The sequence below is a fragment of the Taudactylus pleione genome, unplaced genomic scaffold, assembly GCF_031769625.1.
Source record: "Taudactylus pleione unplaced genomic scaffold, aTauple2 ptg001334l, whole genome shotgun sequence".
NCBI classification, from domain to species: domain Eukaryota; kingdom Metazoa; phylum Chordata; class Amphibia; order Anura; family Myobatrachidae; genus Taudactylus; species Taudactylus pleione.
This window is the reverse complement of record NW_028285734.1, coordinates 3,708,193-3,720,353: the sequence shown is the minus strand read 5'-3', so window position 1 is coordinate 3,720,353 and position 12,161 is coordinate 3,708,193. Positions and strand designations below refer to the sequence as shown.

At 47.4% G+C, this 12,161-nt stretch overlaps 1 protein-coding gene across 2 annotated transcripts in view; it reads right to left on the bottom strand.

The window, feature by feature from the left end:
* Positions 1–12,161, bottom strand: part of LOC148443111 (msx2-interacting protein-like) — a 103,611-nt gene that overhangs the window by 71,123 nt on the left and 20,327 nt on the right. The window lies entirely within an intron of this gene.

The window sequence follows — 12,161 nt, the reverse complement described above, 5'->3', positions numbered from 1 at the left end:
TCTATGCGATATCTCCCAACTGGTTTCTTTCTGTTTTATACAGATGGTACATCCGAACTGGAGAGTTGATGATAGGGATGTAAGAGCCAAAGCAGAAATTAAAAGTATATATACACTTAAAACATTGTTCCCTAGAGGGTTGAATGTAGATTTTGAGGTTTAATGGTTCCTGGGATGATTTTCGATATGTTGTAATAGATATACCCTTATCTGTAAGGGGTGTTCGCCTCTATGGCAGATATATCTTTGTATATTTTATGTTTTTCTAATTCTGATCATTTTTATTCTTTTTATGTACCTTACATGGATGATGAGTATTAACCCAATAAGATTAATGGCTTTCTAATACGCTACTCCATCAAATGAAAACATCTCCTATGGTTGCATTCCACTCAATGAAGCTACCTCCGATCTTTGCGTTCCATCTGACTACCACTTCCGGTGTTCTGATTTCCGTCCACAAGAAGTGGGCGCCAATGTGTTCTATAGGAACACATCAGAACGGAGACTCTTGCAGGAGGAAAGTGAGGGGCAAGGATAGTTATAGTGCCAGTTAGTGGACTGCAGCCGCGCAGATGTATAGCGATGTGGACACCAGAAATGGATCTTAAGGGATGTGATATTAGCGTTATATGGATAACGGCCATATTGGGGGATTTTAACTCCAGATTTTGATTCCGTCTTTTAAATGGCTGTTTATATTTATTGATGTTGTTATCCAGTGTATATCTTTTACTTTTTGATGTTTATGATGACCCATATGTGGAATGTATATGTGGTATTGTCATGGTGTTTTTGATTGCTATGTTAACATTGTACATATGATGATGCGATGTTAAATGGTGAGGATTGCATTTTAATTGGGGAATAGAGGAAACCGTATAAAAGGGATTGTTTGGACCATGCCACATCCTGAGGAAGGACTTCGGTCTGAAACGCTTTGATGGTGGCTCATGGTGTACTATTCTTACTGGACTGGGTGGTGATTTCCATCTGGCAAAGATCACCTTGCGTTCCCGGGTATATGTAAGGTGAATCTACATTTGGGACCCACACATATTAGTTCTTTTTTATAGTGCTGGTTTCATTGATGTTTTATGGAATAAAGAACTGTTTACATATCAAGAAAGGAGTACTACGTTTGTGAGGCGAAAGGTATCATCCCTAGATGGTCTCACCCTAAAGAAACCTTTATGTGTACGAACCAAGTGGCTTCAAGGTGAGTCTCTGTCTATATGTCAGATAACAATGAGACGAATTGGTCTACTTAGGTGCGAAGGGACGTAATAAAGAAACCTTTCATGGACCGGCCCTTACTAATTCTTGGTGAGTGCTAACCATGGTGTACGATTTGTTTTTTCCAAGTTGTTTGAAAAAGCCTACAGATGGTGAAGCATCTCCTGTGGTTTAATTCTAAAGATCGGAGGGAGCTATATATTGAAGTAGACGGAGCTATATTTAGACCAGAATATTGGGACAACGCATGTGGACCACCCCATTTTTGTGCTTAATCTCTTTCAACTTATTTTACTGTAATGAATAAGCAATACACAAAAAATGATTAACCCATCGAGATCCCAACACTTCATTTATTAATTTAGTATGCACAATCTTAAATAATCATTCAAGGAGTAAACACAATTCTCATTGTTTACCATTGTCCTCGTCTATAACCCCATTCAATTGATCTTGAAACGGACCCCACTGTTTGCCAACATGCATGCCAACAGTGGCGTAACTACTGAGGGTGCAAGAGGTGCGACTGTTGTGGTGCCCAAGCTGCCTCTGTGGCCCACTGATTCCCTTGCACCGTCTAGCACACAAAGTGGGATGGTCCAGTCACCGCCGCCGAGAGGGGCACAGGTGTGAGCGGAGTTGATTTGGTGCCCGATTACAGCTGGTGCACCAGCAGGCAGGCATGGAGAAACAGCGCCACTGGTCGCGAGGCAATCAAGAGGTCGCGGATCGGCAGGCAATCAGCAGTAGCAGTTACCGATTGGCTGCCGGTCCGCGAACCCTAATTGAATCACAACCGGCGCCAGATTACAATTGTGCTGGTTCTGTCTGTCCATGTCTGCTGCTGCCTGCCTGTAATTAGCTGGTGGCTCGGCACCAAAGCACACCTGATGGCACACAGGGGGAGGCAAGAGGCTGCTGGAGGGACTCGGGGAGGGGAGTTCCTGGGGGGGGAGCATAATGTGTAAAGTTTTTCTTATGGCAATAATATTGCCACGCTGCTGGTACCATGTATGATATGGGTAAAACCGAGCGCGGGCAGATTCCTTTTCTGTTTAAAACATTTGCCTTGTGCTATCATGGCAGCTTTCAATTAAGGCTATAAAAAGCCTAGTTGGGTGTGGCTTATTACAGCCAGCCCATATATAGATGTGCCCCTCTGTATCTAGGAGGTGAGTACATTTAACTGCAATGTAATGGCGTGCTAGGCATATATGCTAGTGTAGGGACCTGCAGAAAAAACAAGGGGTCCCTTGACGCTGGGCTGCAGGCTTAAATGCTTTTATCAAATCATGACAAAATCCCCTTGGTTTTATTTGCTACACATATAGATTTGCAGTATATTATTGTTAGTGCTGATAGCAAAAGTTTTTCTATAATGTGTAAGGGGCAGTACTTTTGTTTGGAATAATGTGTTATATAGGGCATGAATAGTATGTGGCATAATCTATAAAGGGCATTACTGTGTGGTATAATGTTAAAGGAAAACTACTGCTGCGTGGCATGAGTATAACGGGCACTACTGTGTGGCATAACATGAATGGGCTCTGTGTGGGGGCAAATGAAGTTCTAGATACGCCCCTGCATGCAAACACAGATATGTATTGTCACCTTAAAAAGGTCTAACTGTATTTAATATGCACGGGTCAGAAAGTTTGACACTTGCTCAAACTGCGAGGATAAAAAGGAGACTTATGTCTTACCTGGTCAAGTGTCCCCCCCTCTCCCCCAGGCAGGCCAGACAGGCTAGCAAGCCTAAAGGCTCATACACACTAGACGATGTGCTGAGCGCTATTGGTGAAAGATATTGGGTGTACACACTGAACGATATCATTCAGTGACGTCATCCTGCCACATCTCTGAACAGGCACTTTCTCACGATATCGTCAGATTGGCCTGTATGTTTGCATGACAGCAAACATCGTTAACGACCTGCGGGAGCGAACATCGTTGGTTGTTCACGGTATACCCACTGAGCGATATATCGTTGAACGTTTTTGTCCATATCGTTAAAAAAAAAAAAAATCATCTAGCGTGTATGCGGCTTAAGGCAGGAGTGGGAAGAAGGAGAAGGAAGACCAGCACACACACACACACACACACACACACACACAAACAACTGAAGAGGCAGGGAAACCAGAAACCGAGGAAAACCCTGGAAACCCGGAGCCTCAGGGTGGGTGCCCTGTGTCCCCTATGCAGTTTGAAGAAAAGGACTTAACCAGGTAACATGTCTCCTTTTCTTCGTCATCCATCCATAGGGGACACAGGGACTACACTGGGACGTCCCCAAGCAATTCCCCTAAGGGAGGGGACGCTCCTGATCTGCACTGAGAAACCTCTGCACAAAAGTCGCAGCCACGGAGAAGAAGGTGCCAAAGGCATAAAAGCAGAAAAACGTGTGAGAAGAAGACCACTTAGCCACCCAGCAGGGCTGCTCAGCCTAGGCACCATGCTGAACTGCCCAAGAGAAACCCACAACCTGGTGGAATGAGCAGTCACCATGGCCGGTGCAGGAAGGTCCGCCGTCACATATGCAGGGCGGATGGTTAAACAGAGCCATCTGGCCAAGGTCTGCTTCGTAGCTGGACAGTCCCACTTATGGGAGCCATAATGGATGAAAAGGGTATCCGACTTCCGGATATTCCTGGTATGTTCAATATAGATTCGGAGGGCCCTCACAACATCTACAGAGGCCTCTGCCACAAATACCTCTGGATACCACAATCTCCTGATTAAGGTGAAAACTGGAGACCACTTTTTGGAATGTAGCCTAGCAGAGTCCAAAGAACGGCCCGGTCCGAGTGAAAGATCAAAAATGGAGAGCGACACAACAGAGTGCGCAAGTCTGACACTCAAGGCGAAGCAATAGCCAAAAGGAATATAGTCTTCCACGTGCGCCAACAAAGGTCCACCGAGTCCAAAGGCTCAAAGGGAGATGGCTGAAGAGCCCAAAGCAGCAAGGACAAATCCTTAGCCACCAGGGGCAGAATAAAAAAGGTACGATATAAGGTATGAAGGTAATCTGCCTCGGAAAGAGCCGAAACCTGCACTTTTAAAGGATGAAAGGCGAAGACCCAAATCCAGACCCTCTTGCAGAAACCAGAGAACTCGAGAAAGCCGAAAAGGATCTGGGGTTAAGGCCTCTGAACGAACACCAGGAGAAATAAGTACGCCAAACCCGATGGTATATTCTAGCGGATGAGGGCTTCCGCGCATTCAGCATGGTGTGAATGACTGACAACAAAAATCCTTTAGCTCGCAGCACTGACGTCTCAAGAGCCACTCCGTCAAAGCTAGACGAGTCAGGTCTGGGTGGAAGCATGGGCTCTGAGACAGAATATCCGTCCGTGAAGAAAGACACAGTGGAGAGTCGATGAAGAGGCTCAGAAGATCTGCGTACCAAGCCCTACGCAGGTAATCGGGAGCTACCAGAATACGCCTTTTAATTTCAAATTGTGGAGAACCCTTGCCAGAAGAGATAACGGAGGGAATATGTACATTGGACTGAAAGTCCACCGAACCGCTAAGGTGTCCACCAGAAGAGCTCACGGGTCTCTGGTGAGAGACCCGTACACTGGTACCTTGTGGTTGTGCAGAGATTCCATCAGATCGATATCCGGAAGATCCCAGCAATGAACTAGAAGATGAAAGACGTCCGGATGAAGGGCCCACTTGCCTGAGTGGACATCCTGGCAGATTAGACAGTCCGCTTCCCAATTTTGGACACCAGGTATGAAGACCGCTGACAGCGCTGGTACATGATGTTCCGCCCAGCGGAGAATGCGACTCACTTCCCTCAAGTGCTGCAACGATGGCTTATGTAAGCGACAGCTGTCGCGTTGTTGAACTGTACCTGGACTGGGCAATGCCGAAGAAGTTGCTGAGCCCGACAGAGTCCTGAAGACAGCTTGAAGTCCGGAAGGTGGCTCTCCAGAACCGTCCAATGACCTTGGAAGGACCGCTGGCAGGTCACTGCCCCCCACCCGCGAAGACTTTCGTCCGTGGTGAGGAGGACACATCCCAGAATCCAGAGAGGGCAACCTTTGTATAAATGGGAGTCCTGAAGCCACCACGTGAGGAAGAGATTGACTGCCAGAGATATGATGATTGTCTGCAGCCCGATTTGGTGATGAGATCCGTTCAGGCAAGCCAGAATCTCTGCCTGGAAAAGCATGGAGTGAAACTGCGCGTACTACACCATGTCGAAGGTGGAGACCATTGAATCCAGGATACATATGCAGGCGTGTATTGACACCCCACGAAGAAGCAAGAACCTTTGAATCCTGTCCTGCAATTCCTGAATTTTGTCCACTGGGAGGAAAACCCTCTTAACCCTGGAATCTAGCAGGACCCCAGATGGAGCATCTCTTAGGACGGAGTCAAGGAAAACGTCTCCCAATTGATGATCCAGCCACGAGACTGGAGAAGATCTACCATCATATGGAGGTGCTCCCCTAGCATGTCCGGAGATATGGGCAGGATAAGAAAATCGTCCAAGTAAGGAAGAATTCTTATATCCTTGTGCCGTCAATGAGCTCTCATGACCGCCATGACTTTCTTGAAAACACAAGGAGCCGTAGAAAGACCAAAAGGCAAAGCCCAAAACTGGTAGTGTTCCTCCCTGACCACAAACCGGTGGAAGCGCTGGTGACTGAGCTGGATAGGTATATGTAAATAGGTGTCCTGGATGTCCAAGGAAGCCATGAAATACCCCAAATATTGTGCCAGAGTGATGGAGCGCAAAGACCAGCAGAACAAGCTCCTTATGTATGCAGCAAAGGAGCCGCCACCTCCTTCAGCGGTTTGTTCTTGGAAGACATAGTACTGTGAACCTGATTCAGACCCGTTCACTAGGATGTGTTCGCACGCAGCAGTCAGCAGCCTGAATATGCAAATCCTGCGATCGCTAGCAAGACATTAGCCCGCCTACTGTCTTGCCGTGCGATGACGGTATGTATTTAGATGCCCACCAGCCTGACACAAGACGCCCACTTTCCCTTAGTAACATACGTCATCTCCAGGAAGTGTATTAAACAAATTGGTAACATTGAGTAACATCTCACCCATACGCAGCACTTGTGGCTGACCATACCCTACAGCAAGCACTGCCAGTGCTGCTGTGTGTAAATAAGCCATGTGACGTGTATGCTGACGATGAGTCTTAATTATGCACGCCCCTGAAACGGCGTTCAGACAGACGCCTGCGTTCGCACCACCACACCCCCGTTACCATCGACCACCCCGTCACCACCCACAAATGGCACGTCCTGTAACTCATGCTTGCGGAGCATCTGTATACAGGGTGAGAACGCTTCCCGATCGCATGGACTAGTTCGCGCATTGCATCATCTTGTATGCATGCGCAGGTAGCAAACATTGGCAGGCTATGTGCTAATGCAGCCTAGCGAACGGGTCTGAATCAGGCCCTGAATTCCAAGGAAACTTCCACACACCAAGTTGTATAACAGCGCTGTCTACTCAAGGTAAAAATAAAGTAGCCGGCTGCCTCGGCAGCCCTCTTACGGTGCCCGCTCCTGCGGTACCAGACTTAAGAATGGCCTGCCTGGGAACAGTGCAATAAATGTAGGGGCAGCACAAATTTATCAATGAGTGGGGCTTAACCAAGGGGGAATTAACCTCTTTCACAGTGACCTAATGAAATATATAGAGAAAAATAGAACAGAGTTTAGAAATGAGAAGAAGCACACAGTCTCAATCAAAGCGAGAGAGATATAACAGGCAGATAATGCTCAACAAACCAACCCCAGTCAGCTGGATGGCGCTAGACTGTATACCCTGACCTGAGGGGAGGTATACAGGGAGACAGGAGCCAACCTCTCTGAGACTAACTGCACGAAGTTACGGAAATGGCCGCCCAGCATCTGTACAAGGGAGGAGTAAACTGATGGCAGGAAGCCTCCATGAAGGATCACACCATAAGCCGGGGGAGGGGCTAATGGGGAGAGCCTACCTCTCCCTGCTGACAGAAAGCCCCAGGGCTATGGCCGCCTTATACTTTAAGCCCTCCGTTGCCTAAGTGCCCTGGAGATCTAGTGGGGGTGCAGGCATCCCGGCCTCCCCCGGTGTCCGGCTGGGGTCCTCCATGTGCTGCAAGGACCTGGCCAAGGTCGCCGACCAGCACACCAGCGCAGGGGGTTGGTGGACCGGCAGCACAGGCATCCTGTAGGTTGCCCGGCGATGCCTACTCAAGATAAAAATAAAAGAATTAAGTAGCAGGCTGCCTCGGCAGCCCTCTAACGGTGCCCGCTCCTGCACTACCAAACTTAAGAATGGCCTGCCTGGGGCTGGGGTATAGGGGAGGAGGAGCCCTGGGCTGCTGGAGTGTAAAAACTTTTAACTGTTTGTTGCCCAGACTCCACTGCCTTGCCCTATACCCCAGCGTAGTCCCTGTGGTCACTATGGATGGGTGACAAAGAAAGGATACTTTTGCAGCTTTCACACAGGTTTTTGGCAGACTTCCAATTTCCACTGGAGCCAGCCCCGGAACCTGTGTAATGTAAGAGTGTCCCCATTTTTAAGGCTTATGTGACCCTGACAAAGTTCAAACCCTAATCCTGGTAATACTACACCCACCATGCTAAATTTGCTGGAGCTACGCCCAAAACGCTGGCCATAAAGCACAAACAGGCAGACACTATTTCTCGCTTATTATATAGATTTTTTTTTATTTATTTTTTTAAAATCAATTTTAACATTTTTGTTCAGGGACACCGAAATGTTAAATTCCTGAAACCTAGCCATGAGTCGCATCATAATGAGGGCTGCTAAACTCCGGAATGGCTCCATCTTAGCCTGTGTTTCTGTTTTGGTTTTTTTTCTCTACACCAAAAACATTGTGGACTTGTGAAAATGTCAAACCCTTATAATTCACAAAGTACATGAAATAAAAAAAAAACTCTAATTCAAGACCTTTAGTCAGTTTCTATGGCCCATTAAGTATACAGAGTGGGACTACTAGGGTACACAAGTGAAGATTTAACCAGTTGTGGAATCACCCAGAGACACTATTAAAAGGACACGGGGTCAGTACTTTGAAATATATTCTTATTAAAAATGTAGATAAACAGTAGTTCTGTTGTTTCACAATATGAAATGCATCCAGATTGTATGTGTGCAGCAGTAGTGTACTGAAAAAGCAACATACCGATGGCGAAATGCGCTAGTACACTTATTTCATTTTATATATATTATAAATACTGAATATTATTTATATCTATTTGGTCATTCTCTAATATTACATATAATTGCAATTCCTTTAATAATAATAATAATAATAATCCTACCTCTCATTACCATGATTTTCTGTCCATTTATTTATTTGGATATTCATCAATTTATTATAAAATAAAACAAATGCGCTAGTGAACCAATAACCTTCAAACATCTAAAACAATACCATGCTGTACTGTGCTGCAGCCGTCTATGATGAGGAGCTGACCCTCGACAAAAAATACATAAAACAGAAATAGATTAATAGTGCTGACTACAAGCTAAAAACCGTTTTATTATAAATCAAGACAAATAAAAAATAAATGGTTGATTTCTCGTTGGAATGGACATCTGCAAATAATCTCACAATCTCCATCACCTGATCCTGCAAATTAAAAGTCCATATAAAACCAGCAGTAGTAAGTATGCACTTATTGTTATGTTATTTGTGGTTCTAGGAAGTCAGCTGATCTCATCCAAAGCCACTCAGTTTGTAAGGTTAGTGCCAACATCAGTTATTTGCAGGTTCGTAAGTATTACTCCGGGTCCATACCTGGTGAGACCCCTTTCAGACCGGCAACCCGACCCGGCTTATTGCCGTGTCGTTGACATCACAGCCATCATATGTCGTGCCGGCATTTGGAGATGAGATCATCTCCAAGTGTCGGCTCTTCCTATGCTGTCAACGGGTCTCGGGTCGCAACGCTGCTTACAGTTAGTCTCCGGAGGGTTGGGCTGTCTCCCTGTATACCTCACGCTCAGGTCAGATTATACAGTTTAGCTCCACCCAGCCGACTGGAGTTTGGATTGTTGAGCACTTTCTGCCTATTTTTATGCATTGTATGCAACTATGGGCCTGATTCAGACCCACTCGCGAACGGCTGTCCGCTCGCAAGTGGGTCGATGTTATGGACTGAGCATGCGCACGACGGAGGGAGCTCCGTCGTGCGCATGCGCCAGACGCGACGAGCGAAGGAAAGTCCTTCGCTCGTTGTGTCCGATCAAAGGGGGCGTGCTGTCAATGTTGATTGACAGCACGCCCCCTTTGGTGGGCGTGCCGGGGGCGTGCCTCCCTGACGGGGGCGTTCCTAAGGGAACGCCTCCCGTCAGAAGCCGGCCCACTGACATCACTAGTGATGTCAGTGGGAGTGATTTTGGCTCTGATAGAGCCAAAATCACTCCGGAGCTTGCGGTTGAAAACCTCAACCGCAGGCTCCGGCTCGCAAATTCGATGGTCGCGATGGTCAAGACCATCGCGACCATCACAATGCACACTCGTATAGCCTGTGGGTGGTGACCCACAGCTATACGAGCGTCCAGGAGGACGCTCCATGAAAATGGAGCCCGGCCCTCATTCAGAGCGTGCGCTCTGCTCAGAGCGTACGGCTCTGAATGAGGGCCTATGTCCTTGTTCTCACTTTCGAAGCCCTTTTACTTATTTTACCTGTCTATTCATTGAATTCCCCTCTGCTAAGCTTTAATTTGTGCAGCCCCTACATTCACTGCACACCTCTGTTTTATAACTTGGTGCGTGGGAATTGCATTGGATTTCTGCACCATGTCTTCCAAGAATAAAGTGCCCAAGGAGGTGGAGGCTCCTTTGTTGCGTACTTGTAGAACTTGTTCTGCTGATCTTTCCCCACAGGACGTGGTCCAGGATGGTCTCTGTATTCGGTGCTGCACAGGCGCTCAGTGTGAAGTCTCATCCATTGATCCAGCCAGGAACTGGCCTGGGCATCCTCCTTGTTGCAGTTGGTTGATCGCCTTACAACACCTGCACCCGTCCTACCTTGTATAGGGGTCCAACAAACCTCTATTATGCAGGCTCATCTGCAGCCATTAGCGCTGAAACCCCTATGGATGAGTTCCTTTTCCCAGTCAGTGCACGGTTTAGCGCAGGTGTTCGCCTCATTCCAGCAGATGGTGGTTAAGGACCGTGCTTCCGGGCGCAGACCATCCAAACGCGAAAGCTTTGCCACCCAGGCAGGTTATGCTTCAGACTCAAGTCTCCTCAGACCATTTCTTCAGATAGTGAGACCTCCTCTGTCCAGGAAGAATCCTGTCTCAGGTGGATGTAGTGGCCTTCGTTAGGAAGTTTAAATTATTCCTTTCCATTAAAGGAGCCGGCCCTAGGTCCAAAGCACCAGTTTTCAAGGATTAGAACGGGTTTCAGTAGAATTCCATAAATCTGAACAGCTTTAAAGAACTTCCAGCGGAGGCTTGGGCCGTTACTAACAGGCGCTTTCTGGTCTCCAAGCGCATCGCAACAGAGGAGCGTGATAAGTGGGAGCCTCCTCCGATGAATGACGTGCATATTGTCAGCCTAGTTAAGAGCTCTACCCTCCCTATCTATAATATCGCTTCTCTTAAGGATCCGATGGATAGGAAGTTGGAAACATTCCCAAAGGTTATTTAGTCCCATGCAAGTGCTATCGCACGTCCGGTCCTTGCTTCTGCTTGGGTGGCTAAGGCAATCGACTCTTGGGTTGACGCCCTGAAAGAGGGCCCTACTTTGGGTACCTAAAGAAACCAGTTATCTCTTGTGGTACATTTAAAGCAGGCCACTTCCTATCTTGATGAAGTGGCCCTTGACACTGGTATCTTAACTTCAGCTTTCTCTGTGTAGGAGAGCCCTCTGGCTTTATTCCTGGCGCACTAACACAGACTCCACAGAAGGCCCTCAAAGCTTTTCTTCACTCTGGCGACATTCTCTTTGGCCCGAAATTGGACAAGATTTTAGCCGAGTTGGCGGCTTCCAAAACATTGTTTCTTTCTTCTGCAACAGCCCCTAGGACACGAGCATCTACTTTTCGCTCCTTTTGTCCGCAAGGAAAAGCCAAAAGGCCAGTCTTTTCCTAGGTTCCAGATTTCTTCCTCCAAGATCCCCAAGCCCAGAAGCAAACAACCCTGGCCTACCAGACGCCCGGCCACTAAGCTAGCCAACCAGCCTGTCGATTGAAGGGGTGGGTCTTCTCCTTCAAAAGCCGGCCTCCCACACTGGTGTCCAGTGTGGGAGGTCGGCTTCTGCTTTTCTCTAAGGGCTGGATGGTGACCATGTCGGACGCCTGGGTACGCGGTGTAATCTCACAGGGCTACACTCTAACCTTCTGCTAGCATCCTCTGGCAATGTTTATTTCCACTTGTCTTCCAGGAGATCCAGGTAAAGCAAAAGCACTGTGGGAGTCCATTCACTCTCTGCTGGCCTCCAAGGTAATTGTTTCAGCCCCCCTGGCTCAGAGTAGCTCAGGCTTCTATGCCAACCTCTCCTTGGTTCAGGTACCTGTTTCTTTCGGCCAATCAACATATTTGTGGGACCGCAGGTTTCGCATTAAGTCTCTGCATTCCATCATTCTGGTGCTGGAACTAGTGGATTTCATGGCCTCCTTGCACATCCAGGATGCCTATTTATATGTCCCTATCCGGCTAAATCACCAGCGATTCCTCTACCCATTTCGGGCATTGCTACTTGGTCTTTCAACAGTTCCTTGTGTCTTCATGAAAGTCACGGCAGCTCTTTTGCGGCACAGAGGTGTCAGGATCTTTACTTACTTGGACGATCTATTTCTCCTGGCCTAGTCTCCAGATGTCCTCAGGAAACACCTCAGTCTCACAATAGATCTTCAATCTCATGGATGGATCATCAATTGGAGGAAATCCTCTTTGGCTTGCCTCATTTTGACGGGGTGGCTCTT